Source organism: Hemicordylus capensis, chromosome 2, assembly GCF_027244095.1.
Source record: "Hemicordylus capensis ecotype Gifberg chromosome 2, rHemCap1.1.pri, whole genome shotgun sequence".
NCBI classification, from domain to species: Eukaryota; Metazoa; Chordata; class Lepidosauria; order Squamata; family Cordylidae; genus Hemicordylus; species Hemicordylus capensis.
The window spans coordinates 289,487,701-289,514,532 of record NC_069658.1 but is presented as its reverse complement, the minus strand read 5'-3'; the positions used below and the strand labels follow the sequence as shown (position 1 = coordinate 289,514,532).

The 26,832-nt window shown below is 42.5% G+C and overlaps 1 protein-coding gene across 10 annotated transcripts in view; it reads right to left on the bottom strand.

The window, feature by feature from the left end:
- The window catches only part of ITPR1 (inositol 1,4,5-trisphosphate receptor type 1), a 323,955-nt gene extending 302,960 nt beyond the window's left edge, over positions 1 to 20,995 (bottom strand). For all 10 annotated transcript variants that reach the window (XM_053296706.1, XM_053296710.1, XM_053296713.1 and 7 more), the window contains exon 1: positions 20,793 to 20,995. The gene's annotated coding sequence lies outside the window, so the exon portion shown is untranslated. The remainder of the gene's footprint in view (positions 1 to 20,792) is intronic.
- Between the last annotated feature and the right edge of the window lie 5,837 nt (positions 20,996 to 26,832).

The window sequence follows — 26,832 nt, the reverse complement described above, 5'->3', positions numbered from 1 at the left end:
GAATGCAACTCAGAGTGACTAGAGGCTCAGAGTGAGTGCATCCCTAGTGTCATTCTCCCACAGGAGAAGATAAAACAGCAGTTATAAAGAGGGTGGGGGTGAGAGGTTATACTGAAACAATGACACACAGTCTGCTGTAGGAAGCACTCCTAATGAAGCTGCAATCTCTACTGTGTAGGTGGGGAATGGCTGCACTCTCAACTATCTGTGCAGCACATACTGTAAAGATAATCTCAACTGCTTTTATGCCATTTTTAATTACCAGAGAATATATGATGTAGTTGTTCAATGCATCTTGGAGTAAGTTTTACCCTGCAATCAGAAAGGTTTTGGGGTGTGTGTGTGTGTGTAGGTAGGTAGGTAGAGGAGTGATTCAAATTAACTCTCCAACCACATGCAATTAAGGGACACCCAAACAGCATGTCAGGATATCCTCCAGTGATGTCAGGGTAGATGCAATCTCAGCCTGATTAAATGTTTCAGCCGGCCCCTCATATATAGATAGACAGACAGATAGATAGATAGACCTGTCTGGTGGCTACTCAGGGACAGGCCTTCTCCGCTGCTGCCCCAAGGCTTAGGAATGCACTCCTTAATGAAATAAGAGCTTCCCCATCTCTGACAGCTTTTAATAAGTTTTTAGAGTCACACCTGTTCACCCAGGCTTTTAATTAATATTGTTTTAATGGGTTTTAATGTTGTAATCTGGTTTTCAGAGTTTTTGAGTTGTTCTGATTGTTTAATTGCTGTTTTATGATGTTTTAATTGTTAATTATTGTTTTACCCTGTTTTATAATTTGTTTTAATCGTTAACCGATTTTAATTGTTTTGTTTGAATGTAAACCGCCCTGAGCCTTTCTGGGCAGTATAAAAATTTAATGAATGAACAAACAAACAAATAAAATAAATAAACAAATAACATATCATACCATACGTGGTGTAGTGGTTAGTGTGTCGGACTAGCGAGTCTCACGTTCGAATACCAGCGAGTACCAAGTTCAAATACCCATTCAGTTATGCAATTCACAGGGTGACTCTGGACCAGTCACATATATTTTTATTTTCTTACTTACATTTATATCCCGCTCTTCCTCCAAGGACCCCAGAGCGGTGTACTACATACTTAAGTTTCTCATCACAACAACCCTGTGAAGTAGGTTAGGCTGAGAGAGAAGTGAATGTCCCAGAGTCACCCAGCTAGTATCATGGATGAATGGGGATTTGAACTCGGGTCTCCCCATCCCGGTCCTAGAACAGCACTCTAACCACTACACCACGCTGGCATATATCAGCCTAACCTATCTCATGGGGTTGTTGTAAGGATTATCAAAATGTCCTTGGAGGAAATAACCACATGCTCCTTGAAGGGAGAGCAGGATATAAATGTAAAATAAACATAAACATAAATTAGCCCATATACAACCAAATCCAAAGCCCTATTCACACATTATGTTCAATCCAAGTACATATCTGCAAGCAGATACAGTCATTAACATGTTATATTGAATGCACTTCCCATATATACCATGCATTTGAGGGGCCTGTACCCAGGTTCATAAAAACACATGTACATGGGTAGTGACAGCCAAACACACGTACAATATAAAGTCTGAACAGGGCTCTTATCATAGCTAGCACCATAATGTGAAGCCACTTCTCCTACATCTGTTTTGCATGCTGCTGTGTGAATCACAGAAAGTGACAGCTAGACCCATCCTCCACACTGACCAGTAGCAACTGTGCTTAACACAATTCCAGTCAATAGCAAATTTCTATAATCCTGTTCTCTCGTCCGGGCCAGTATCTTCCTAAAGCAGCCAGTGCCAAGTTACTTTACCTGCATTCATTTTAATTTGGCATCCCTGCATCATCAATTGGACTGCAGGAAGCCAGTTTCTGGATTCTATTAACCATAAACACAGCTCTCTTGGAATGACTCTCAGCAGCCTAACGCACACAACGTTTCTTAAACCACAATAATCAAAATCTGAACTGGGTAGTTTCTTGTGGGAAAGCAAAGCCTTCCTTTCGTGCAGACCGGTTTATTACACAAATAGGAGAGAGCAACATGTGTTCTCCTGCTTTGAAACTGGATATCTCGACAAGGCTTGCATTACTCTGTTATATCTTTTATTGATGCTTCCTAAACAGTATTATATAAAGGCATTCTGCAACACAACTCTGTTCTTCGTGAATAATTAGGCAGCCACATAGTGAAGTCTCTCTTATTCAGTCAAGAATATGAATCTGAAATTCCAAAGCAGTGCAGATCTCTTTAGGAGACTTTAATTTTTTTTGTCTAAGATGCATCTTGCTACATATGAACTGATAAGTTGACAGATGTCCACAAGTATAGTCACCAGTGGCGACCAGAAATTCAGTTCTAGCAACCAGTATATTCTGCCGCAGGAATAACAAATTCTTCAAGCTGCCAGCAACACAGGGAGAGTAGGCCTATCACAATTATGCAAGACGGCACTTGTGCTAGGTTGCAGCATCAGTGTCCTGAGGGAAGGGCTGCCACCCAACCACTTTGTCTCAGGTTCTTAGGGAGGCAATCGGGACAATTGCCACAGGCCTCCTATATGGAGAGGGACAAATCACGACTAATTAAAGGTACAATCCAACTGACTGAAAGAAGGATGACATTAACACAGATGCAGCTGAGAAGAAAAGTGTTAAATGAGCATGCAGCCATCAGGCTTCGCAGTGTATTCAGAAAGACCTTCCTTATGCACAGTGTTCCCTTTACAAACCTCTGCTTTAGGCAACACATCAAAAAGAAGCACACAGAGAAAAATCAGAGCCTCACTAGCTGGTAGATACAATGGCTGCTAGCAAGCCCCACCATTATTTGTGGGAACTGTAGATAGCTTGAACTTTAAGATCTCATGAGCATATATTGCTGCAGATGCCTAGGCCCAGAGTGTACCAAGAAGAAGCTTTCCCATTTAAAAGCTCTCAGCCATCAAACATGGCAGTATGAATGCACACATGTTTTACTTAAAACTAGCTGAGCCAGGAGCAGAGCATCTGCACCTCCACCAGCCCAGCCACTTCTCCCCCCTACCCAGGCCCACTTCTCTACCACCCCGGCCTGGTTCCCCCCCAGGCCCACCCACTTCCCCCCACTGGCCATGGTTTCTGGCTGGCGGGCTGGCTGGCAAGCTGGCCCACCAGCTCCTCCTGCCTACCAATTCTCAGTGGCCAGGTGAGCCCATCACCACCTGCTGCTGCCAGCAGCCGATCGCCTGATAGGAGCAGCCTGCTTCTTCTCCCCCACCCCCACCCCGCCTGCGGTTTCTAGCTGGCTGGCAGGTCTCCAGCTCCTCCTCCTGCCTGCCCATTCCCGGAAGCTGGGCTGGCCCGCTGCCACCTGCTCCCGCCAACCGATTTGCTTCCACCCACTGCTCCCAGGGGCTGGGCGGGCCTGCCACCACCTGCTCCCATTGGCCAGCCACCCACTGGTGGCCAGCATCCCTATCTTCTCCTGTCCCCATCGCTAATGGGCGGCTGCTCACAAACTCCTGCAAGAGCTGCCACGCATGGGATTCGCGACGGGTACACCTAGGAGAAATAAATATATAGAATGTGCATTTAGGATTATCTGCATGAGGACAAATACTAACACAGATAGTGGCAGGAGCCTTTCACCACACACTATTGACAAGCTACTTATTCTCTCTAACTTTCCATCTCTCCCATTTCAGAAATTAACTGATATAGTTGTGCCTTATCTGCCATGTCACCCAGTCAAGTAACACATGTTGCTGGATGAACAATCATATGCCACACATGGCTGCCAAGAGGAAGGGGAAGCTTGCACAACTATTTTCATTTCCTCTGCCTCCCAGCACATTGACAAGAGCCTGTCTGCTACCACCAACTGAAGAAATAAGCTGCTCAGGGGGATCAAATAGCCTTTTTAAGATCCAGTTGGAGCAACGATGCTTCAGCCTGCACAGTACAACTGGGGCCAAGATGAATTTACTGTTCTCACAGTGTCTGTGACAGAATATCCCATTTTACAGCCTAAATTCATAGACATTTATGACACTTTATAAAATTGTTAATTGAATATCTGTAAAGTTACATCTATACCCATGTGACAGAAATTGCATTTTTGATGCAAGAATCCATCATCTTCAACTTTTATGCTCCTCTGTCTTGTGTGAACTGTTTTGGCAACACTGGGAACAGTTTGCCCTGCTTTTCTTTTCTTGCAAAAGGAACTCTCACAACATGCTCATAAACCTGTCTGAAATCATGCATAGATGTTTGCTTAGTTATATTGATTAACATGTAAACTATCTAGAGGTGTGTGTTGTAGGTAATATATTATCCATACACACATATATACACACACACACACACACTCCTTAAACAACTCACAACCAGAGAAGTAGCTGCAGATGTTATAAGGCAGCTTCCTATATTCCCGAGTCCAACCACTGGGCCATCTAGTTCAGCACTGTCTATACCAGGATTCTAATAACTTCATCCCTTCAGTTGCTGTTCAGCTACCATAATATTTGGTATTTAAGAGAGCGTCTTCTTCACTACGAGGTCCACCACCCATTGAGGTCATCTGAGGAGGTCTGTCTCCAGTTACTGCCAACTCATTTGGTAGCTACACAGAGACGGGCCTTCTCGGTCGCTGCCCCGAGATTGTAGAATGCGCTCTCTGCTGAGATACAATGCAATCTGAACAACATAAGGCTTTATTGCACGATAGTTGCATTGCTAAAGAAACATGTGGCGATCCGCATGTTACTCTATCAGATCTTGGAAATGACTATCTGATGGGACTTAAGGGGAAGATTACATATTCAATCTTTGATACAGCTGAATGTTCCACAAATTCAATCAAGTACAGATGGGCTTTACTTTCCTGGCATCATCCTTTTTCTGAAGTTAAAAAGATCTGGATACATATGTTTTTAGATTCAAAATAAGTCTTAACTGCATGATCTTTTCTTTCTTCAGCTTTCATTGGATTACTAATTGGACTGGTTTATTGACAAAGTTTTTGATAACTTTATCTTATGGTTCTTTCTTGTCCCAGCACTTTTTTATTTTTATTTTATTTTTACAGCATTACCAATTGGCCTGGCTTATCGATGAAATTTTTTATAAAAGGCCCTTCTTTTATTCCATCATAGATTATTATGTTCTAGTTTACCAGTTTTCCTTTGTCTATTAGGAAATAAGTTTCCTATACTTACTAACTTGAACACTTCTGTTACTTTTCCACTCTGGCATTTTTTATTTCCAACTAATCCGATTGGCTTCTAAACAAAGTTTCTGATACATTTTTAGTAGTCGTTTTCTTATTTTTAAATTAAATTGACTAGAGAAAAACTGTATTTAATTACAGATTACTTCATTCTACTGCTTTCCTTTATTTCTTTTTTTCTTTTCTTTTCAGTTTGCCTTGATGTAATCATTCAATACTTGCTGGTAGATAATATGCCAGACACCCAAATGATATAAAAACCAGTGAGATTCAGGTTTAATTTGAAGCTCATAATTGACAGAGTTGCCATTTTTCCATTATCATACCTTTTCCTTTGGACTTTGCTTAAAAAGGACGTTTGGTTGGATCAGATAACTCTGATAAGATTGTACTTTATTTGTGGATAATAAGTTTGCAAAATAAGTATGCAAAACTGTTTTTATTTGTGGATATTTTAAGTTCGTAGATGCATTCTATTCTTATATTATTTATTCTATTCTTTTATTATTTGTATTTTCTTTTTCCTTACTTTTGTATCTTTGTATTCTGAAAACCAATAAAATCTATTAAAAAAAAATCAAACGAGATACCATCCTCCCCATCTCTGGCAATTTAAAAAAAAACAACACCTGAAAACCCATCTTTTCACCCAAGCTTTATCAGCTTCCTAATTTTTTTAGGTTTTAACCTCTGGTTTATTTTTAAATTGTTAAATTGTTTTAAGTTTTTGTATATGTTTTTAACTTGTTTTATGCTATTGTTAACCGTCCAGAGATGAAAATTTGGGACAGTGTACAAATTTGATAAATAAAATAAAATAAATAAATAAAATAAAAATAATTCCTGATCATTGGGGCAGAGGATGATGAGAGCTGTAGTACAACAGCTAGAGGACCAGAGCTGTGCAGCCCTGATCTACACCGAATGGAAGTAGCTGTCCAAGGTTTCAGTCCAGAGTCTTTCCCAAACCTACCTGGAGATACCAGGGATTGAATCTTGAGTCTTGTGCACACAAAATGGATGCTCTGCCACTGAGCTACAGCCCCATCCCAACAGTACGAAGTTTTGGGTTGCCAAAGAGAGCAAAGAGAAACATTTCTATGAAGATGTTGGATTTCTCAATCCACCCTCCATGAGACTGAGGTATGTCTACAATCCTCAAAGTGCCTGGTGACTGCAGTCCTGGCAAAGCATTTTGACAATTCCTAACAGAATTATTGTAGATAGTTTAAGGATTGTGGCTAGGTCTTTTATACACTCGGTTACAATCTTCCAGCCCATGGGACCAGAGTAGCTAGCCACTACTCCATGAAGTACTGCCTAGGAAGCAGAACTGACATGCTGCTGTGTTGTTTTCAAACCCAGGAGTTCCCGAAGCAGGAGTTTCTCCTGGTGTTTTCATAATAGCTGTTTAATGTCAAATACAGAAAATGAGTAGTCAGTTAGTTAGTTAGTTAGTTATAAGTTTATTCGGTCATTGACCAGCAAACATTTACAATAAACCAGTACGTATTTTACAAATAATCTAACAAAACTTGGCCATAACAGAAATAATATCAGTGTCCTCATTAATTAAAAGATAATTTAAATAAAATTCATCAGACCGGCCAGGCAAATTGTCTAACATAGGAGATAAAAGTCTTAAACGGGGTTCCCTATAAAAATCACAATAAAGAATAACGTGCGAGGTGGATTCTATAACCCCTTTGACACATGGGCAAATGAGTAGTCAGTAGACCGGAACCTAGATGGTGCTAGTCTTCAAAGTAGCATCTGATTTCTGAACATTAAACAGAACACTTTTGGGACCCACCAAGGGTCCCTTGAAAGCCAGCTGGAAAACCTCAGACTGTGTTCCTTTACTGGCAACATTTAAAAGGAACCACTGTTCTCAGTCTGCATTCGAGTGAGCTGGGTGCAAAAGAAAGATATGGCTTTCAAAAATTCATTTACAAGCACTGTACAACAGTAAAAAATGCACTGTAGTTGCAATTATTGCTCATTAAGACAACATCTAAATAGTAACTGAAAAGAAGACTAAAGAAAAAAGGTAATCTTCCACCTTTGAAAGCCGAAGAGAATATGTTTGAAAAAGCAAAAGTAAGATTTGTAATACCTGTGGCAAATATGGATTCTGCCCCATTCCAGTCCTTCACTGGACTTGCATGTTTTTCCCACCAGCTTACATATTTCCCGCCTGAAACAGAAACACACATATACCTCCTGAAACTCAGGCCTCCCTACCACAATCCGTGGTTACATTCTAACTAGGCAGCTTGAGAACTGTCTTGATCTCCTCAGTAGCTTGAACTGAAGTACTCCTACTCTTCTTTCTCCAACCATCTGGGAGAGGAAAAAAATGGGAGCTAAGCGACAAAAGAGAGCAAGCTAGAGTCCTCACATCAAGATAAGCTCCCAGCTAAAGTACTGAACAATTTTTCCCCCATGTGAACTTCTACAGAAAGTCACAAGGAGCTGGGAGAAGTAAAGAGCTATTTTTACATACAGAAACACACAGAAGTTAGTACTAAGCAACCCCTGCTATCTAGGCAAAGATATAGTTTTCAAAGCAATGATGCTCTTATTATTTAGCACAAGGAGATCAGCTAGCCCTCAACTCCAGCACAACGTTCCCCCCAGTGGATGTGGCTGGTATCTACCTTGTGTTTCTTTATCATCATTATCACCACCACCACCACTACTGCGAGCTATGGATGTGCACAGAACCAGCCAGCCCAGTTCGGTTAGAGTCCGGACTGGACTCTAACCCAACCGGGCCAGTTCGGTCCAGCACCTGCTCAACCTCTCCCCATCCTCCCCCCACTCAGTCCAGGGAGCACCCCCACTCCCCCCAACCTCCCCCCACTCAGTCCGGCCGGGGGTGGTGGTGTCGCGAACATTTATTTTTTAAGGGAAAAAAGAATTTAAAACCTTACTCCCCCTCGGGTGAGTTCCAAGGCGGGGGGGTGTCCACGGAGGTTCTCCCTCCCCCCAGCGGCTCTCTTTATAGCCCCCTGCAGCCAGTTCAACCACTCTTCGGCCTTCTCCCAGTGGCGCAGCGGCAATTTCGAACACGTTTGACGTCGAATCTGTTTGCACAACCCTACTGTGAGCCCTTTGGAGGACAGGTAACCATCATCATTGTTAACTATTTTTCTACAAAAATTTGCTTTGAGAAGTTTTTCACTGAAAAGCAGTATATAAATATAGATCAGAGTTTGACAATTCCCAAGCACCAACTCCTCATGGCGTCTAGAAATTTAAGCATGGAGCCTGAGCCAGGCAACAGATCAAAATGACCAGCAAGGGGATTAAGAAAACCAAGCAGAAGCAGATTGCTCCCTTCTTCATTGCCTGTCTGAGTAGATGGATGCTACCAGGATGAGGAGAGAGCAACCCACTCACACCATCCCCAGGTTGCATCCATCTGGTTCAGGCAGGAGATGGACAGATGTGACCAGAAAGAGGAGGGAGCAACCCAATTCCGCCTTGCTTGCTCATTGCTCCTCCTGGTGATGTCCATCCATCACCTGTCTAAGCCAGACATAACTAGGAAGGGGAAGAAACCAAGCAAATCAGGGGGAGTCCACCCTCCACAGAATGGAGGGATTTGCTGTATCCACTCTTAGAGCTAAATACAAAATGTCAAGGCCTGTACTAGAGACAGTGCTAGTATTGATTCAGACACAGCCCAAGTGTGTCAGCAAGCGATGGTTAATGAGAAGTAGTCTTGCCCATTCCTTGTTTCCCAGACCACCATCCCCAGAGTGGATGATGATCTTGTGGGGTTTTTACAGATCACTTGCACATCTCCCCTCCTTAAGGGTAAAGTGTGCCGTCAAGTTGATTCCAACTCCTGGCACCCAGAGAGTCCTGTGGTTTTCTTTGGTAGAATAAAGGAGGGTTTACCATTACCTCCTCCACGCAGTATGAGATTATGCCAGTATGAGATTATGCCTTTCAGCATCTTCCTATATCGCTGCTGCCCGATATAGTACCAGCGGTGATTCGAACTGGCAACCTTCTGCTTGTTAATCTAGCATTTCCCCTCCTTAGCCATGTTGGAATGGAAGGAAGTAGCACATGGTCTGCTATGTTCTCCCTACTGGCAGCAGGGATAAGATGAATAGGTGAGGTACACAATTCATCAAGGTATCATTCCTCACCTCTATATGCCAAATGAAAGACTTGTGGCTGGCACCCATGCTAATATTTTACTTGCTCATAGTGTACTAGCAGATGACACATTTCATGGAGAAAATAAGGAACTTTAACCACCATCAGAACATTGGGTGGACACACACACACACACACACACACTTTAACAAATCGGAAGGAGAGAGACAGCCATTACATTAGAAGGACACAAATAATTGCAAAATGATTTGCTTCCCTTCATGTTTCACCCTCTACCCACAATGATTCAGATATGTTCCCAAACCTAAAGCTGACAGGAAGGAAGAAGAAAAGCAGCTATGAGATGAGTTGGGATTGAAATTACTGGCTTTTCAGAAATGAAGGAGCAGTATCCTGTCACTTCCTGTTGATCACAGCACTCCGTCTCACACTTGCCTCCTGCAGCATGAAACTCTGTTCTCCTCAGGGCCTCCTTGCACTTGGACCAGTTCTAACTGTACACGCACAACAATTGCTATACATTTACTTTCATGTGAGTGAAAGGAATGGCCCATATTTATTCAAGACAGGATTTGCACATCTCCCCTCCCTAGCCATGTTGGAATGGAAGGAAGTAGCACATTGTCTGCTTATTCCAGACAAGAATGACCCATGTTTATTCCAGACATGGTTTTGGCAGCATTAAGGGTCACATTTATGTATTTTTCATATCTGCATACCGCCTGATGTGTCTGTCTCTAGGCAGTGTACACAATTTAAGATGGTGTAACACATTTCATGTTGGATTGACTAGTGATGAGCAGTGCAAAGAGGTCAGAAGAGGACAATATTGCTTTTGCCTTTTGAATGTGGCTGTTTGCTTGCTTTAGGCCAAGATGGTCAACTAGTGGCCTGCAACCTAACCCTGGTGACTGCCAGGATCCACTCCCTGGCAGCCCTTCCATATTTTAATCAAGTTGTGGATTTAAAAGCACACACACAAAACTGCAGGCAAAGAAAATTGTTCTACAACATTACGAGGTATGAAAATTTCCATGCTTTATTGCTTAGATCTCTAGTTTTTCTATGGAACGTCCTGGCTAGCATCTTTGGGAATTATAGAACCTGACCACACCTGAGCAGGTCAGTTTGCTTGAGAATATTCTACAATACTCGTTCAGGGGCTGAAAGTGTAGAGCAGCCCTGCAAAATGCAGACTCCTATTTCATTAACTTTTTCCCAATGCTCTAGACTCCTCTTAGATGGGTCATACCTGTCTCTCCTGCCTAAAGCACACTATACATTCTATAAAGCACATTATAGTTAAGAACAGGCTTGCCCAACTTGCAACTCAGCAAGTCAAACACCCACCAACCAGGCAGTATGGTCTGACAGGTGACCAATCTTTGTTTTCTGCACCCACAAATGGACAGGGAAAACATGCAACACATACAACATCTAGTGAACTTGTGGTTGACCATATACATGGCTAGATAGCTGTATTCAGCTTTACGGCTCACAATTTGTGCAGAACCAAAACAAGTGGGGGAGATGGGAGGAAGCAAAAAAGTGCTCAGAATATTTCTTAAACCATATATTTCGAGCACCTTCCTGGGACTTTTCCTTCTTTTGTTGCTGCCCTCTTTCTTTGCTTACAAATTACAAATTCTTTGCTTACAAATGATGAGGACTCTGGCCTCATAATTCCAGTTGTTCATTGGGTTATTTTAATATTTTACTTTGGGGGTAAGTTTCAACGTACATAACACCTTGCCACATCAAGTATTTTTAACATGTGTTCCAGCATCAATTGCTAGTACTTGTGAGTCTCAGCCACAGGCACCACAGAGTAAGCATCAACAGGAATCAAGATAATGCACGTTTTGTAGTCACAGGGACAGATTCCTTATTTAGAACTTGCAAACTTGTCGATGCCCAAAGATTAGCTTGAGAACAGAGAAGTCATGCTTGGAATAATAACAGAGCTGCCAGCTGATGGCAAGAGCCCTATTTCTTTGATACCAGTGGTTTACAAAAACAGCCCAATTCTCTATAGATAGGTCCTCCAAAAATTTTGCCTAGTGCTCACGTGGGCTTTACAATGTTAACAGATTATTTATATCCCACCTTATAATATAAAATTCCTAGGCCACTCTCTTCCCCCTAAACCACTGTTTCCTTTTTTGATAATGGTGCACTGTAGTTTTGTGGTGGAAATTCTAATTACACATCCAGAATTGGGGGGATTAGAATTATACCCAGTCTGCTCCCAGAAGAAGAAGCAGGCAGTCTCCTTACTACTCTGAGGTAGCCTGGTTAATGCTGCCACCAGATATTTCGTGCTTAGCTTTGACTCATCTGTCAGAGCTATATAATGTTTTCTGTATAATTAGAAATTAGCAGAGAATGGACTAGGATAGAACCTCTCCCACAATACGCTTGGGTGTGCATGCACATGTTGTTTTTAAACTTACAGTAAGTTCAGTACACAAAGACACAATCAAAAGTGGCATTCTTCACCTACAGGCTGAAGTGGTACAGTATATTTTACTATATGTACCGATCAGACCAAAAAGAGGAGTGTAATCAGTGCTGCACAGAGCTTCCTCCTTCAGAAGGCAAAGAGTGCTACATGCACCCAACATGCAGCTTAATTTTTCAAGGCACACATCCGTTTATTGTGGCACGCCATTAAGGAAGCACTGCCTTAAACCATTACTGCTCGGAAGATAAGTTCATCTAGTTAGTGAAAAGATTTCAGGGAGCAAGGGAGACATGTCTATTGGCCATTGCCCAGCTTTGAGATGAGTGCTAAGCAACTGAAGAGTCAGTACAATTCCTCTCTCTATCACAGTGATCTTCACTATTTTGAAGAGTTTTTGTCACTTTGGCAAAAACCCTTCAATGTGCAAGTACCATTCCCCATGGTGCTGACGTCTGCACAGTACCGTGCTTTTCTCAGTGTGGGGAGGGCCCTTTAAGAGAGACAGAGACCTTTCTTAACAGCTTTAGGAGGAAAGCACTGGGAAGTGCTACACTTCCCAGCACTCAATGCTCACCTTCCAAGATGGTGCAGGGGTTCAAGAGGGCTCCATTTCCCTTAAAGGAGCCCCCACTACATGGTGGGAATCGATGCCAGGGAAATTGCAGAGTATTCAGTTTTGGCCACAACTTCATACAGGCCCAATAAACAATTAGTCAGAGGGTCGCACTTGGGGCTGATGGGGGTTGCCACTGGCTCCTGAGCCGTAAAATGAAGAACACTGCTCGACTGCCAGGAGCTTCTCCAAAGAACTTGCAAAAGGACACAACACTTTCCTCTCCCCTCAGCATTAGGCTATAAACTGAAGTAGAGGTGTCATCGTTTAAACCTGCGCTGGAGATAATGAGAGTTACAGTCCAACAACATCTGGGAATTATTCGCACATGGATTCATGCTGCGGGGTAAATGTTGAGCGAAGCCATTTTGAAGTACGCTCACAGCATTGAGGGAAGCGACCCCTCTCCTCTGCTCTTGGATTCTATTTGGTGCAAGTTCACATGGCATGCCTCCATATTTTTCTTCTAGCCAATGAGGCGGGGGAGAGATTATCAAAGAGCTACATCTGCATTTCAAAGACAGTATTCCTATTATCATGCTAATGATCCTATGTCAGTGCCTCTCCCTATTTGCTCTGGCATTTTCAGAAAAAGTAGCTTAAAACCAGCTTTTGAAAAAACCTGGAAATACCTCGAGATAAGTGAGAATTCACAAAACAAAGCCCTGTGTGTGTGTGTGTGAAGTGGGTCCAAGGATTTTGAAGGGACTTTGGGGTAAGTTTGGCTGGTGTGTGAACACACACACTCTCCCTCAAAGGAGATTTGGGGTTGAAGCCCTGTCTGTAAAGCCTCCAGGGGACCAAAGGTTAGGAACTGTACTCAAACTAATACTCAGGGTTACATCATGAGATGAACAAGAAGACAGATCGCCCCAGTTCAAGTTGCCCCCAATAGTGTTGGACAGAATACTTGTTACACACAATAAGATTGTTCTATTCTTGGCACTCAAGCAATCAAAATTCCCTTTGTCCAGGGTTCAAGAAATCTGCCATCGTGGATGCAATACAAGAACTCCGTTTAGCAAAGCTGGCAGTCCTCAAGAGGATAATTGTGACAGAGAAAGATTAGTACACCTGATCAACAGGCAGAACAGCAACTCAGCAAGCAGAGTCTAAATCAGGATTTTTCAAACTATGTGCCAAGGCAGTGAAAGGGACTGAAGTATGCTTTGAAAAGCAGCCATTAGACATACCTGTGCCCCTCAGAACAAGGTCACCGGTGCAGAACTGATTTCCTCTCGCTACACTAATAATCCAGCAGAAGTAAGGCTGCACCAAACTTTCCCCGTGCAACCCATACTATAGCTGAGAGGGACCCCAGAAACAGCATCGCCCAGAAATGATCCCCAAGTCTTGATTGACTGACAAAAGGAAGCAATATTAACCAAGCTATCCCCAAGTGGCTAGCAAAGTATCCTGTGAATGTGCTTTCTTTCAAAAGACAAAACACACACACACATTGGTTCATTTTTAGTGTAAGAGTTAAGTGAGATTCCTGCATTAATTCAGAAAACAAAAACTTTGGCACACGTATCTAGATAGTTCTTTTCCACACGGCCCAATCTGTTTGCCTCTCCCTTGATCTGGCTCATCACATGAAAGTGCATATCTGTCCTCCCCACCTACTGAACACATCTCCTCCATCCCTGCAGGAATGAAACATACAAATATGAAATAATCCAACACACAAAGGCCAAAAATAAGACAGTCAATTATCGGTTGTTTTCCAGGAGATTAAGATCTTGGCCAGTATGCGTCAAATTTTAGGTAGACCATATTTGGACATTTTGCCTTTACATGGACATACAGAAATAACCAAGGCATGCTGGGTATGCATGGAGGACCAAAAGATACTTGTTCCCTCCACATAATGAAACAGATTGGGGTGGGGGAGAGATATGGTCATATCCAGCCCACTGTAATCCCCTTAAGCAAGGACCATGCAATATATACTATACCCTCCAACATTTGACATAGGAAGTTGCCTTATACTGAGTCAGTTCATTGGTCCATCAAGCTCAGTATTGTCTACACTGATTGGTAGCGGCTCTCCAGAGTTTCAGCAGGAGTCTTTCCCAGCTCTACTTGGAAATGCCAGGGATTGAACCCAAGGCCTCCTGAATGCAAAGCAGATATTCTAACGCTGATATATAGTCACTACCACTGAGATATAGGAATCCTGTACTTTTCTTACCAAGAAAAGTAATATTTACTCACTGAAAGCAAGCTTAACATTACATCTCTTCAATGGCTGTTGCTTTTAGTCTGTGTTTTTGCTTTTGGTTTTAAGTTTGTGAGCCTCTTTTGGGACAAGAAATCATTTTTTCATTTTCATTTTTCACTTTTTAAGCTGCTTTGAAAACCTTTTCTTTGTTGAAAAGTGGTATGGAGATGCAGTATGGAGATTTTAATAACAATTTGTTTTATGTTAAGCATGCAAGAGTGTCACCACATTATGATAGCAAGAAGGACAAAAGAGTGAACCACTTCATATATTTAAGCCAATTATTTCTCCCCAATCTAGAAAGGAGAGCTTTTACATTGAGATATCACACAATATCACTCCCAAGATACTAACAATTCCATAATGGGATTCTCCACATCCTCCAAAATAATTGTGCCATACTGAGAGGCAAAACTGCCACATAAGTGCCAATACAGGGTACAAATCACTACACACCAACAACTACTATACACAGTGAGAACAATAGACAGTTGCAAGGTATATATTGACTTATCTGACAAAACGTGTGCAAATTATGCATTGCCTATTTTACTAAGTTAGCATGTGGTGGCAGTGGAATAGCAAACAAAAAACATCTGAGCAACCGTTCAAGAGAAGAGGAAATCCCAATACTCACTTGAAAACAGAAACCAAGGGGAAAAAATATTACAATAGCAGGTATGGGGGAGAAGCAGGGTTGTGGCCTAGCGTACATTAACCATTTCCTCTTTCTCCTCCATTCCTAACCCTCTAGAAGACATTCTGCAGTTTCATCTACAGGCCATTAACAGCATTAATGTTAGGCTGTGTGGTCTCGCTGCAGAAGATATTAAGCCATTTCACCAGAATACTGTACAATTTGGAGCACAAATTCTAACTCCAGCTTAGAAATTTACAAATGGGACAAAGTGTGTACATGACCTGAAATCACAATTGCAAGCAGATAGTTTTACATCCTCCAACTCAGGATACCACACTGCACTGTCACACACACAGTTGTTGCAATGCAAGAAGTGCCAGAGTTATATCTGCCTGCTATTTACAATTGGATCTGAGCAGGAGTCAGACTTCAAGGAAGTGATAATCCACTGGAAGGACAGAGAGTGATCCCCAACTGCTATAATGGATGGTGTGGGGAATCCTTATTGGTCTAGCTTTTTCAAGGTCCCAAACGGAAAAAATAGGCTCCAATCTCAATTCTCGCCTTCCAGACCCCTGCTTGGGACTGTCTAGTCGATGTAACTTCCCTTGCAACTTGGAAAGAGATAATCTTGTTTACAAGTATCTTGCCTCTCTCCTTTCCTCCATCACTGATAGACAGCTAAGAATCTACATCAAAACCTAGCCAAAACCTCGATCAGCGATTCTCAGTATGCAGAAATAGTCAAGGCAGCTGTACTTGCCTCTATCTGCACATGCAAGTGCCAAGCTTTTATAGAGCCTTAGCCATATTTGACTTCACCAATTAGATTTTGGTAGAGACAACCTGTGATAGGCTGATTGCTCTACCAATTCATTCATAATACCAATTCCCAGTACTTCTGTACTGTGTGTGTCGGTTGCCAGGATCCAAGGGGTATACTCGTGGGTAAAATGGGCTGTAACCCAAAGTTTGGCTAAAAATCAGCCAAATCTAGTAACCCCTCACATGCATATCATCTAGCTGGATTCTTGCGACAACTATGGCAATCATCATCTATCAGCATTAGGGTAGACAAGACTTCTGGGAAAATTCAGATAGCAGAATGGATTTATCCTTATTCTCTCAAATCACCCTACCTGCTATAACATCCAGATATAACACATCCACAATATAAGCTACCACCAGTTATTTTAGCAGTTAGTAGGAACAGCAATACTGCTATACGTGCAGATTTGGAGTACCATTAAAGGGCATCAAATGGGTATTTGTTCACTAATATTTTTTTGCTGTTGTACGGGTGACATTTGAATTTTCTGCTTCAGGCAACAACATGTTTTGGACAGTCTTTGATTATCAGTCTTTAAAATATGTCAACAGGAAGTTCAAGAACACACAACTGTTGAGTGTGAGCTTTCCCCCTTAAATCCAGTTATTGTAGCCCAGGAAACAACTAAATATTTAGATTGTTAAGACTAGTTACCAAGACCCTCAGAACTAGCCAGCTGCAACTGCCCATCTTTTGACCATTTAAGACCATCCACAGCCAAATCTGCAACAACATTCATCTGTGTTTATATAATACATCCTTTTACTTATGTATCAAGTATTTTTAAAAGCTTGGGAGAAGCAAGAGCCAATGCACTCTCAAATTACTACTAAAAAGGCCCACTCCAACAAAGCAGTATATTCTGAGAATGTCACCAATTTGCAGGGGCAGGGGGAGAGGAAAGGGGGATAATTTTCAAAAGGGGGGGGAAGCAGCCATTCATCAGTTTTTTAAATGATGCCGAATCTTCAGACATTGCATTGATAGCATGTATTTAACATGCAACTTCTTAAGCTAGCTGAAGGCCAAACTAGATGCAACACGGAAGATCAGCGATCTCCTGTGGGTTTCCGAACTGTCAATCACAACCGTGCAGGGGAGGATTTGACCACAACATCGGGGAAGGGGGAGTTTAATGCTTTCCCATGCGCCATATCCACCCTGAGCCACTTTGGAAGGGAGGTATAAAAATTGAATAAATAAATAAATAAATAAATAAATAAATATCACCTGTTAAAGTCATCCTTTCCCACAAAGTCAGCATTTGTCTCTGGGTAGCACCAGCTCCAGGTTTCGGAGAGCATGTGGCAGACTGCCCTCCAGGGACCCCTTCTATGTGAGTGGGCCCTATGAAAACAACTCCACTAACACACAAAGGCTATAGACTCAGAGGTAGCCAGAGATCAGCAGTGGGCCCTTCTAAGGGCATGGGCCTTTAGCAGTCATCCAAGGGACACTGGTGCAGGTCTTTTGATACCTGGCCATAACACTGCATTTCACAGATGGCGATGGTTCAGTCCTTCACATCTGCAGTGATATAACTACGTAGTGACCTCACATAGCTATAGAAACTCAATTTCAGCTTTGTCTGGAGGCTGTGCTTTCGACAGTTTCTGAAGGACCAGAGAAGCAGGCTGTATTGACAAAGTCAATATCCCATTGATTTGTATGCCTAGTCGGTAGATTTAGACTCCATGGATAAAGTGGCAAGGTCATTAAAAGTGGAATTCAACCCCCCCCCCAAAAAAAAAGTCTATTCCCCCTTTCTAATCCCTGTGATTAAACAGTATCTAAAAACATTTGGCAGCCGTGAAAGGAAGGAGTTGCAAAGGAATAGTACTTGCGTGTGAAGTGCCTTCTGCTTGGCAGAGCATTATTCTGGATGCTACCCATTGTACTTCAGCAATATGAAAAGTTAAGATGGGAAGTGCCATCTACAGAGGGTCTCATTTGCAAGTGAGAAGGGGAAATAGTGGCCAATATAAAACCCCTGCATACAAGGTTCTTTCTCTTCATTTTCAACTTCTTTCTGCTCTTCTTATCCCTCAAGAAGTTTTCACCTAAACAGCCCTAGAAATAGTAAGAGGAAGACAGGAGCACAGTGAACTCCAATTTTTCTGCCCTTTAGACATACACCTGCACCATTTTTAAAGTCAGTATAATTCAGCCATTCATAGGTGGCTTTGGACAAACTAGTCTCTCAACCTGAGTTTGATCTGAAAAGTGGGAATAAATATGGTTGTTGGGTAGACATGTTAGTTACTGTAAAGCATTTTGCACACTACAAAGAACAGTATGCATCATGCACTGCTATTTGCACAAAGCAGCAGAAGTATGCTCTTATTAACTAAAATCAATTATTCACTAAAACCAATGCTCTTATTCACTAAAATCAGCCTCCTTACTGCAGGAATGGAAAGCAACAACCACCATTAACATCAGTTTCTTTAAAAGGGGCCTGGTGGGACCAGGAAATTACTGACTCAATTTATGTTTCAGATAAATTGGTGGAAAGCATAATTAGAGCTAGAATGATTTAACATCAGAAGAACAAGCCTTGCTAAGGAACAATCAGCATCGCTTCTGAGAAAGCAAGTTCTGGCTCACTGACCTTTTCTAATTATTTGAAAATGCCAAACACATCAGTGGAATGATCTCTTAGACTTTGCATATTTGAATTTCCAAAAAGATCTTGATAAAGACACTTCGCTAAAGACTCTCAAACTTTGCAGCCATGGGATAGCAGGAGAGGGACTCTAATGGGTTGATAGCTGGCTAACGAGCAGGAAGCAGAGGGCAAGAGCAAATGGAGAGTTCTCTCCGTGGAGGAAGGGAAGCAGGCAGTAAAGTCCACCCAAAATTGGACTACATTGGACCAATGCTATGTAACTTGCTCATAAATTATCCAAGTCTGGGGCAAGCAGTTAGGTAGCCAAACTTGCCAATACCACCAAATTACTCAGGATGCAAAAACCAAAGCAGATGGGGGGGCACTCCAAAAAGACCTCTCTATGTTGCTCATTCCTCCATAGGAAAATGAACGACAAAGCAAATGGAACTCAATTAAGTGTAAAGTGATGCACATAGGGCAGAACATCCCAACAATGGCATGGTCTGAAGTGGCAGTGATCTCAGGAAGGAGATCAAGGAATAATCATGGATAGATCAATAGAAACAAACTTAATCCAGCATACAGAAACCATGAAAAAGAGACAGATTCCATGTTAAGGATACTAGAAAAGAGCCCCAACACAAACTTGTCAGTATCACAACACCCTTAGAGAAATATAGGGTGCATTCTGGCCACCCCATTGCCCTCCAAAATATCATAAAGGGTTTGATACACATTAAACTCCACAGAAGCAATGCATATCACGATGGTCATATAATCACCCTGTCTGCCAAAATGGTGATAGGATGGATTGTGGCTATGTTTACACAAACAGTTACTTTGCCAACTGACAAACAATTCTCACTATACATCTTCTTTCATTTAGCAGGTGCAAGTGGAAGGAACTTAAAGACTATGTACTTCTATTCCTTTTGCCCATTTGTTCTTTTGGATGTGCACACTACATGGGAATGAGATATCCAACTATTTAACCACCTCCAGAGTAGTATTGAGCAGAAGTTGCTCTTGCTTGTATGAACACAACACGGGTAGTTCCCCCCCCCCATTTTTGGCAATGCCTCACAAAACCACAACACACGCAAAGAATTTACTATTAATGCCTACACGCAGGACTAATTTGAAAGGGATTTTGTTTAATTAAGAAAAAAAGAGAAACTTTACACTGAAGCACCCTTCCACATGTTGTTTATACCTGAATCTGAGCCAAATATGGCCAGTTTTCTTCCATTCTATTCAATACAAAAGCAATCAAGTTAATAACTTGAGGACATCTTAACTCATCCTGCTCTCCAGAAGTCAAAAGTTTGCTGCCAAAGAACAGTCAGGCTAAAGCAAGCCTTTAAGCTGCTCCTGCTTAAAAAACACAACAGAGCTGAAAGAAGACCTGTCAGCATTTCCATGAAACACGAGCAGTTTAAAGGGGGGGCCAAGGAGAGAATGTCAAGCCACGCATCCTTCTCAGAAGTCTGGAAAACATCTGTTTTAATCCATTCCTTTTTCCAAACACCAGCTATTCATTCTCTCTGTCTCTCTCTAACACACACACACACTCATCCCTTTCTACCATCCGCCCCCTTATCAGTTTGCTGCATCAGTGGCCGTCAAGTTGTGCTAGCTAGCTAGCCGTTTTCACACTGCTTCACAATGCTTTTCAGGCGAGCTCGATGCCTTCCTTTACTCCTCTTCCTGCAGATTCAAGGCGTATTTTATGCGGCTGACAAGAGTTGCAAACTTGCGGGGGGGGGGGAGAGAAGAGCGTTATTTGATCTGTTGCTTGTTTCCACAACCACCACCGACACCCTCTCTTCTGTATAAACAGGATCAGGGTGGGTGATCTGATAAGAAAGGGAGCACACCAGAACGGGATTTAAAGGGCTTGTGCAGGGAAAAGATTCCGAAAAGGTTGCGAGCTGGGCTCTCAAACGCTTCCCCGGGAAAGAAGAGAGGGGAAAGTTCCGCTGGTTGTGGTCTCTATCATCGCCCTCCTGCCGCCGCCGCCGCCACCCTTTGCCTTTACCTGATTGCATAAGGGGCTCTGCTCGCCCGGGAGCTGAAGCAAAGAGTTGGGTTATCAGCCGCTTGGTAATCCCATGTTCCCGGAGGCAGCCCTTACTCCTGCAGAGTTTCGTTAGGGATGGAGCCTCAATAACGCCCGCTCCGGCTTAACCTCGGCTAAGAACTAGCTCAGCAGCACATCCACATGGTTACTGCACTCCACAGTCTCTCCGCAGCCGATTATATACTTCCCGCCGGCTACATGGGCAATGTAGTTTTAGCATCAAGGCTCACGCCGCACAATGCTAGCTGACAGCAGCACTGTAGGACTACAGCTCCCAGCATGCCTTCTGCTCCAAGGTTGGGGCAGCTCGAGAGGCTTTGCTAACTAAACGGGGAAATGTTGCTCTGTGTCAGATCAAAAGGAATGTGTTGCAAACGAGCGGTGGAAGCCAAAGTACTTTCTTGAGTTGTTATTGGCTGAGTTCCTTCCTTCTGCTCTCCCCCTTTTCCAATCATAAGAGCCAGAGGCGTCCTCCAGCCAGTATAAAGGGGCAAGAGAAGATACCCCTCATTTCCTCAGAAAAATTTGTTTTTGTTCCGTTTCATAAAGAGACTTCCAAAGGAATTTTGTTTGAAGCATTTTCCCCCTAAGACGTCTATAGGCTGTCAACTCTCTTTTGAGCCAGCCAAAAATTTCTGCTCTCTGCAACATTATTATTATTTTTTTCCCAAGGCACTTGTGATACAGGATTAAGCAACATATATTTTAAAACTTTAGTTAATAACTATTCAAAGAATTGGATGATGATGATGAAGAGGAAGAGGAAGAAAAAAAAGGCAAGTGTCTTTTCTTGTGTCTGTAACAGCAGCTTTAAAGTCAGCATGGGGAGAATCAGCTACTAATCAAGCTACTGTTAAAGGCTCAGTTAAAGTGTCAAGTTTAGAAACTGGCAACCCTAGACTAGGGTGGAGTGGATAGGAATCATTTGGAAGTTCTGCTTTTGATAATGCAAAAACGCAGAAGCTTCATATTCCCCTGATAATAATATTAAGCTGCTCTTTCTTTGGCTGAAGTTCCAAATACATGTGGAAGTAAAATCCACAGAAATACATCTGACTTGCTCTATCAGAAGCATTTCTAGGACTATATGCTTCCATGGAAGTTCATGCTTCTTCCTGCTCCCAAAGCAGGAGAGCATGAGCACCATCCATTAAATTATGATCTACCCACACAGCTGAATGAGTTTGTAGAAGTCCAAGATAATAGGATTGTCTATCACTTCAGACTGCAGGTGGGAAAACTCCCCATATTGTTGGGGTTGGGTTCTTAAACACTTCTGCAAGTAACAATCTAGCACTTTAAGGATATGGATTTTAATGACTGGGGTGCATTATTGTGCTAATTAGTGAAAGAGATGATGCCATTTGGGTTTTAATAAAATCATCATCATCAACAATACAGCAATACCAGGTGACAGCAAAATAAAATAAAAAGAAATAGGGGAAAAAACAAAATACAAAGATCTACAAATTGAAATGGAAAGGCTGTGGCAGAAGAAGAACAAAATAATCCCAGTAGTAATTGGCACCCTAGGAGCAATTCCAAAAGACGAAGATCACCTCAAGAGCATAGGGGCCACCGAAATCACCATCAGCCAATTACAAAAAGCAACTTTACTGGTAACAGCCTATGTTTTGCGACTCGATGTCTGGATAAAACAAACCAGTAAATAACACCTGTCTGAAATAATAAACAAGAAATAATAATAATAATTATTATTTTTATTATTAAGCCACTAAGAACAAATACAATAAGAGCAAAAGTAGAAAAATCCACAACAAACAGCAAGTGCCTCCTTTGTAAAGAAGCAGATGAAACCGTGGACCACCTAATCAGCTGTTGTAAAAAGATCGCACAGACTGACTACAAACAAAGGCATGACAAGGTAGCAGGGATGAAACACAGGAACATCTGCAAAAAATATAAGCTACCTGTAGTCACAAATTGGTGGGACCATAACATTGAAATAGTTGTCAAAAATGAAGATGCAAAAATATTATGGGACTTCTGACTACAAACAGAGAAACATCTGCCACACAATACACCAGATATAACTGTAGTCGAGAAGAAAGAAAAACAAGTGAAAATAATTGACATAGCAATACCAGGGGATAGCAGAATAGAAGAAAAAGAAATAGAAAAAACAACAAAATACAAAGATCTACAAATTGAAATTGAAAGGCTGTGGCAGAAGAAGACCAAAACATCCCAGTGGTAACTGGCTCCCTAGGTGCAATTCCAAAAGATCTTGAAGAGCACTTCAGTATCATAGGGGCCACATAAATCACCATCAGCCAATTACAAAAAGCAGCTTTACTGGGACAGCCTATATTCTGTGATGATATCTATAACAACAACAAGAACAATATTGATAACAAAATTCTGACATCCCAGGTCCTTGGGAAGGACTCGATGTCTGGATAAAACAAACCAGTCAATAACACCTGCCTGACTGTGTAAACAAGACACCATCATCATCATCATCATCATCATCATCATCAAACAACTTTGTTATCCACCCCATAACAAATTGTTTTCTGGGCAACTCACAACAGAGGATTAAAACATACAATAAAAACACATCACACATTACATCAAAACAAAAAAGGGTTGAAAAAAATACAAAATACAATACAAAAAAGCTTAGAAACTCATTTTAAAATTAAGCAGTAATCAGAACAAATCTGAAAACCTGAATTTAATAGGCCTGTGTGAACAAAAGGGTCTTTACCTGGTGTCTAAAAGAACAAAGTGACGAAGCCAGGCGAACCTCACTGGGGATCCTATTCCATAAACGGGGTGCAGCCACCGAAAAAGTCCTCTCCCTGGTAGCCATCTGCCTCACCTTGTTTGGCAGGGGCACCCAGAAGAGGGCCTCTGAAGAAGATCTTAAGGTATGGGTAGGGACATATGTGGCAAGGCGCTCTCTCAGGTAACCCGGTTCCAAGTCATTTAGGGTTTTAAAGGTTAAAACCAGCATTTTGAATTGGGCCTGGAAACAGACTGGGAGCCAGTGCAGCTGACTGGCATAATATGATCAAAATATCCAGTCCCAGTTAATAATCTTGCAGCTCTATTTTGTACCAGCTGCAGTTTTTGGACCGTTTTCAAAGGCCACCCCCACATACAATGCATTGCAGTAATCTAAGCGAGGGGTTACCAGAGTGTGAGTAACTGTGGCCAAGCTACCTCTGTCCAGGTAAGGTCGCAGTTGGCGTATCAGCTGAAGTTGATAAAAGGCACTCGGAGTCACAGAGGCCACTTAAACCTCTAATGACAATGCTGCATCAATGAGCACCCCAAGTCTGTGAACCTGGTCCTTCAGGGGGAGTGCAACCCCATCTAGAACAGGCTGAACATCATTCACCTGGGCAGAGGAACTACTAACCAACTTGTTTGGATTGAGACTCAGCTTATTCACCCTCATCCAGTCCATTACTGCATCCAAGCACCAGTTCAGGACAGTCACCGCTCCACATGCATCTGATGAAAAAGCGAGATACAACTGAATGTCATCTGAAAACTGATGACACATAAGCCAGATCTCCTGATGACCTCTCCCAGCAGCTTCATGTAGATATTAAACAGCATAGGGGAAAGAATGGAACCTTGAGGAACCCCATAGCATAACTGGCAAGGGTTTGAGCAGCAGTCCCCCAGCACCACCTTTTGGGAACAGGCCTTGAGGTAGGAGTGGAACCACCTCCCACACCCTATCCAAAAGGATACCATGATCAATGGTATCAAAAGGCACTGAGAGATCCAAAAGAATTAGCAGGGTTGGACTCCCTCCGTCTCTCTCTCTACATAGGTTATCCCACAGGGGATGAGCAGCTCATGGCGTTCGCATGGGGGTACTTGGGCTGAGCGCTGCCCCAGCAGGAAGCTGTATGGGGTGGTAGAGAGCAGGTAAGGACCTGCTCTCTCTTAAAGCTACCCCACACCACTCCCAAAAAGTACTCAAACTGTGCTGTAGTGTTTTTGGTCAATCCATTCCTTGATTGAGGCCAGTTTTTGAATGGGGCTTTAGTTACTTGTCTTCCAGTCCTGGAGTAAAGGCGGACTAACAAACAGCCAGCTGCAAAGGCACTGAAAAGCAGTCTACACTTGCCTCTCTGTAAAGGTAAAGTTGTGCCGTTAAGTCAGTCGACTCCTGGCGACCACAGAGCCATGTAGTTTCCTTTGGTAGAATACAGGAGGGGTTTACCATTGCCATCTCCCACGCGGTATGAGACGATGCCTTTCCGCATCTTCCTATCTGCATTTCTGTACATAATATCTATTTCATTCAACTATTAATATTCCTGATTCCACTCCACTGCCTTGTCCTTGCATACCACAACTTTCCCCCTTGGATTCTACACATGCTTCGAACTGCGGTTTGGGCACATCCCCAACAGTGATGCATTTGGCTCATGACAAGATGACAATTTAAAAAGTCATTGCTTCCCACCAAGTAAGTGTTTTTATGCTTAAGCAAACTCCAGGCACGAAATACCCTTACAGTGGTCCCTCTACTTACGAAATTAATCCGTTCCGAATGCACATTTGTAAGTCGAAAAGTTCGTAAGTCGAAAAGCGGTTTCCCATAGGAATGCATTGGGAACGGATTAATGCGTTCCGGAGCCTAGAAAAAAGACCCAGACCCCCAGTAAGGCTTGCAAACTGCACAGGAACATTTCTTTTCAAGAATAAACAGGCAGTAAACAGGCAGGCAAGTCAAGGAAACCGCATGTAAAATTCGTAAGTCGAGGAAACCCCATCTAAAAATTTGTAAGTCGAAAAAACCCCATCTAAAACCGGATCTAAAACTGCCGTTTGTAACTCGAAAAATACTTATGTCGAGTAGTTCGTAAGTCAAGGGACCACTGTATAACAGTTTTCATATATTAAAATATGAACTGCTAAATACAATACCCACCCATCCAGTCATAAAATCTGTTTCTTAATTATCAAAACCGCTTTGTTGAGACAAACCTGTGTTGAGACAAACCTGAGAGCACAGCACAGTGAAAGAAGCCCAAAGATTACAAACTAAAAACAGCTACATGAAGGTCACACACGCAGTTAGCCATGTCTTCCCAGCATAAGTATGTTATGTACAGTACAAGAATAAAAAGATAGGAACAATGAAAGCTGCTTTTTCCTACATGAAACTAAATATGAAGGAACGCTATAATTTTCAGTTGTCTCTTAGTCTGAATATAAACAAAATGTAAACTAAACTAAAAATATAAATAAAACAAAAACAAAGGGACTAGTGCAATGCAGTGGAAAGAGTCTGGGGCATAGAAAACTGGAAGCCAGAGCTCAGTAGTCAAGCACGTGCTATGCATGTGGAAGGTCACACATTCAACTCTTGGCGTCCCCATCTGAAGGGGCTGAGGGAAAACCTCTGGCTGAAGCCTTGGAGATCCACTGCTTATCAAGGTAGACAACACTGGGCAGGGCTAGATATACTAATGGTTTGATTGTATATTATTTATCACTAGCTGGGCCAAACACAAAGCACCTGCGCCTCTAGATCACTGGCACTCCCCCGCCCCGCTTCCCTCCCTCATCCGCACCATACCCCTTGCCCGTCGCCATTCCCTCCGCCAGTCATTGTTGTTGCTCTGCTCGCCATTATTGTTTTTTTTCTCGCCCAGCCTCTGCTGCCTTCTTCCACCCACCTGCTCCCGTTGTTTTTTCTGCCCGCCCTCTGCCTGGTTGTCGTTTGCCACTGTCCTTTCCCCCTGCTGGACGCCTGGCCCAGCAGCCCCCACCGCCGTCATTTTCTTCCCTCCTGCCTATCCCTGTTGCTATCCGGCAGCTGCTCGCAAAGTCTCACAAGAGCTGCTACGCATGGCATTAGCGACAGGTACTCTATATAGATATAGATATAGATATAGATATAGATATAGATATAGATATAGATATATAGGACCCAAGTTTGAATCCCCATTCAACCATGAAACTCACTGGGTGACTCTGGGCCAGTCATGTTGTTGTGGTCCAG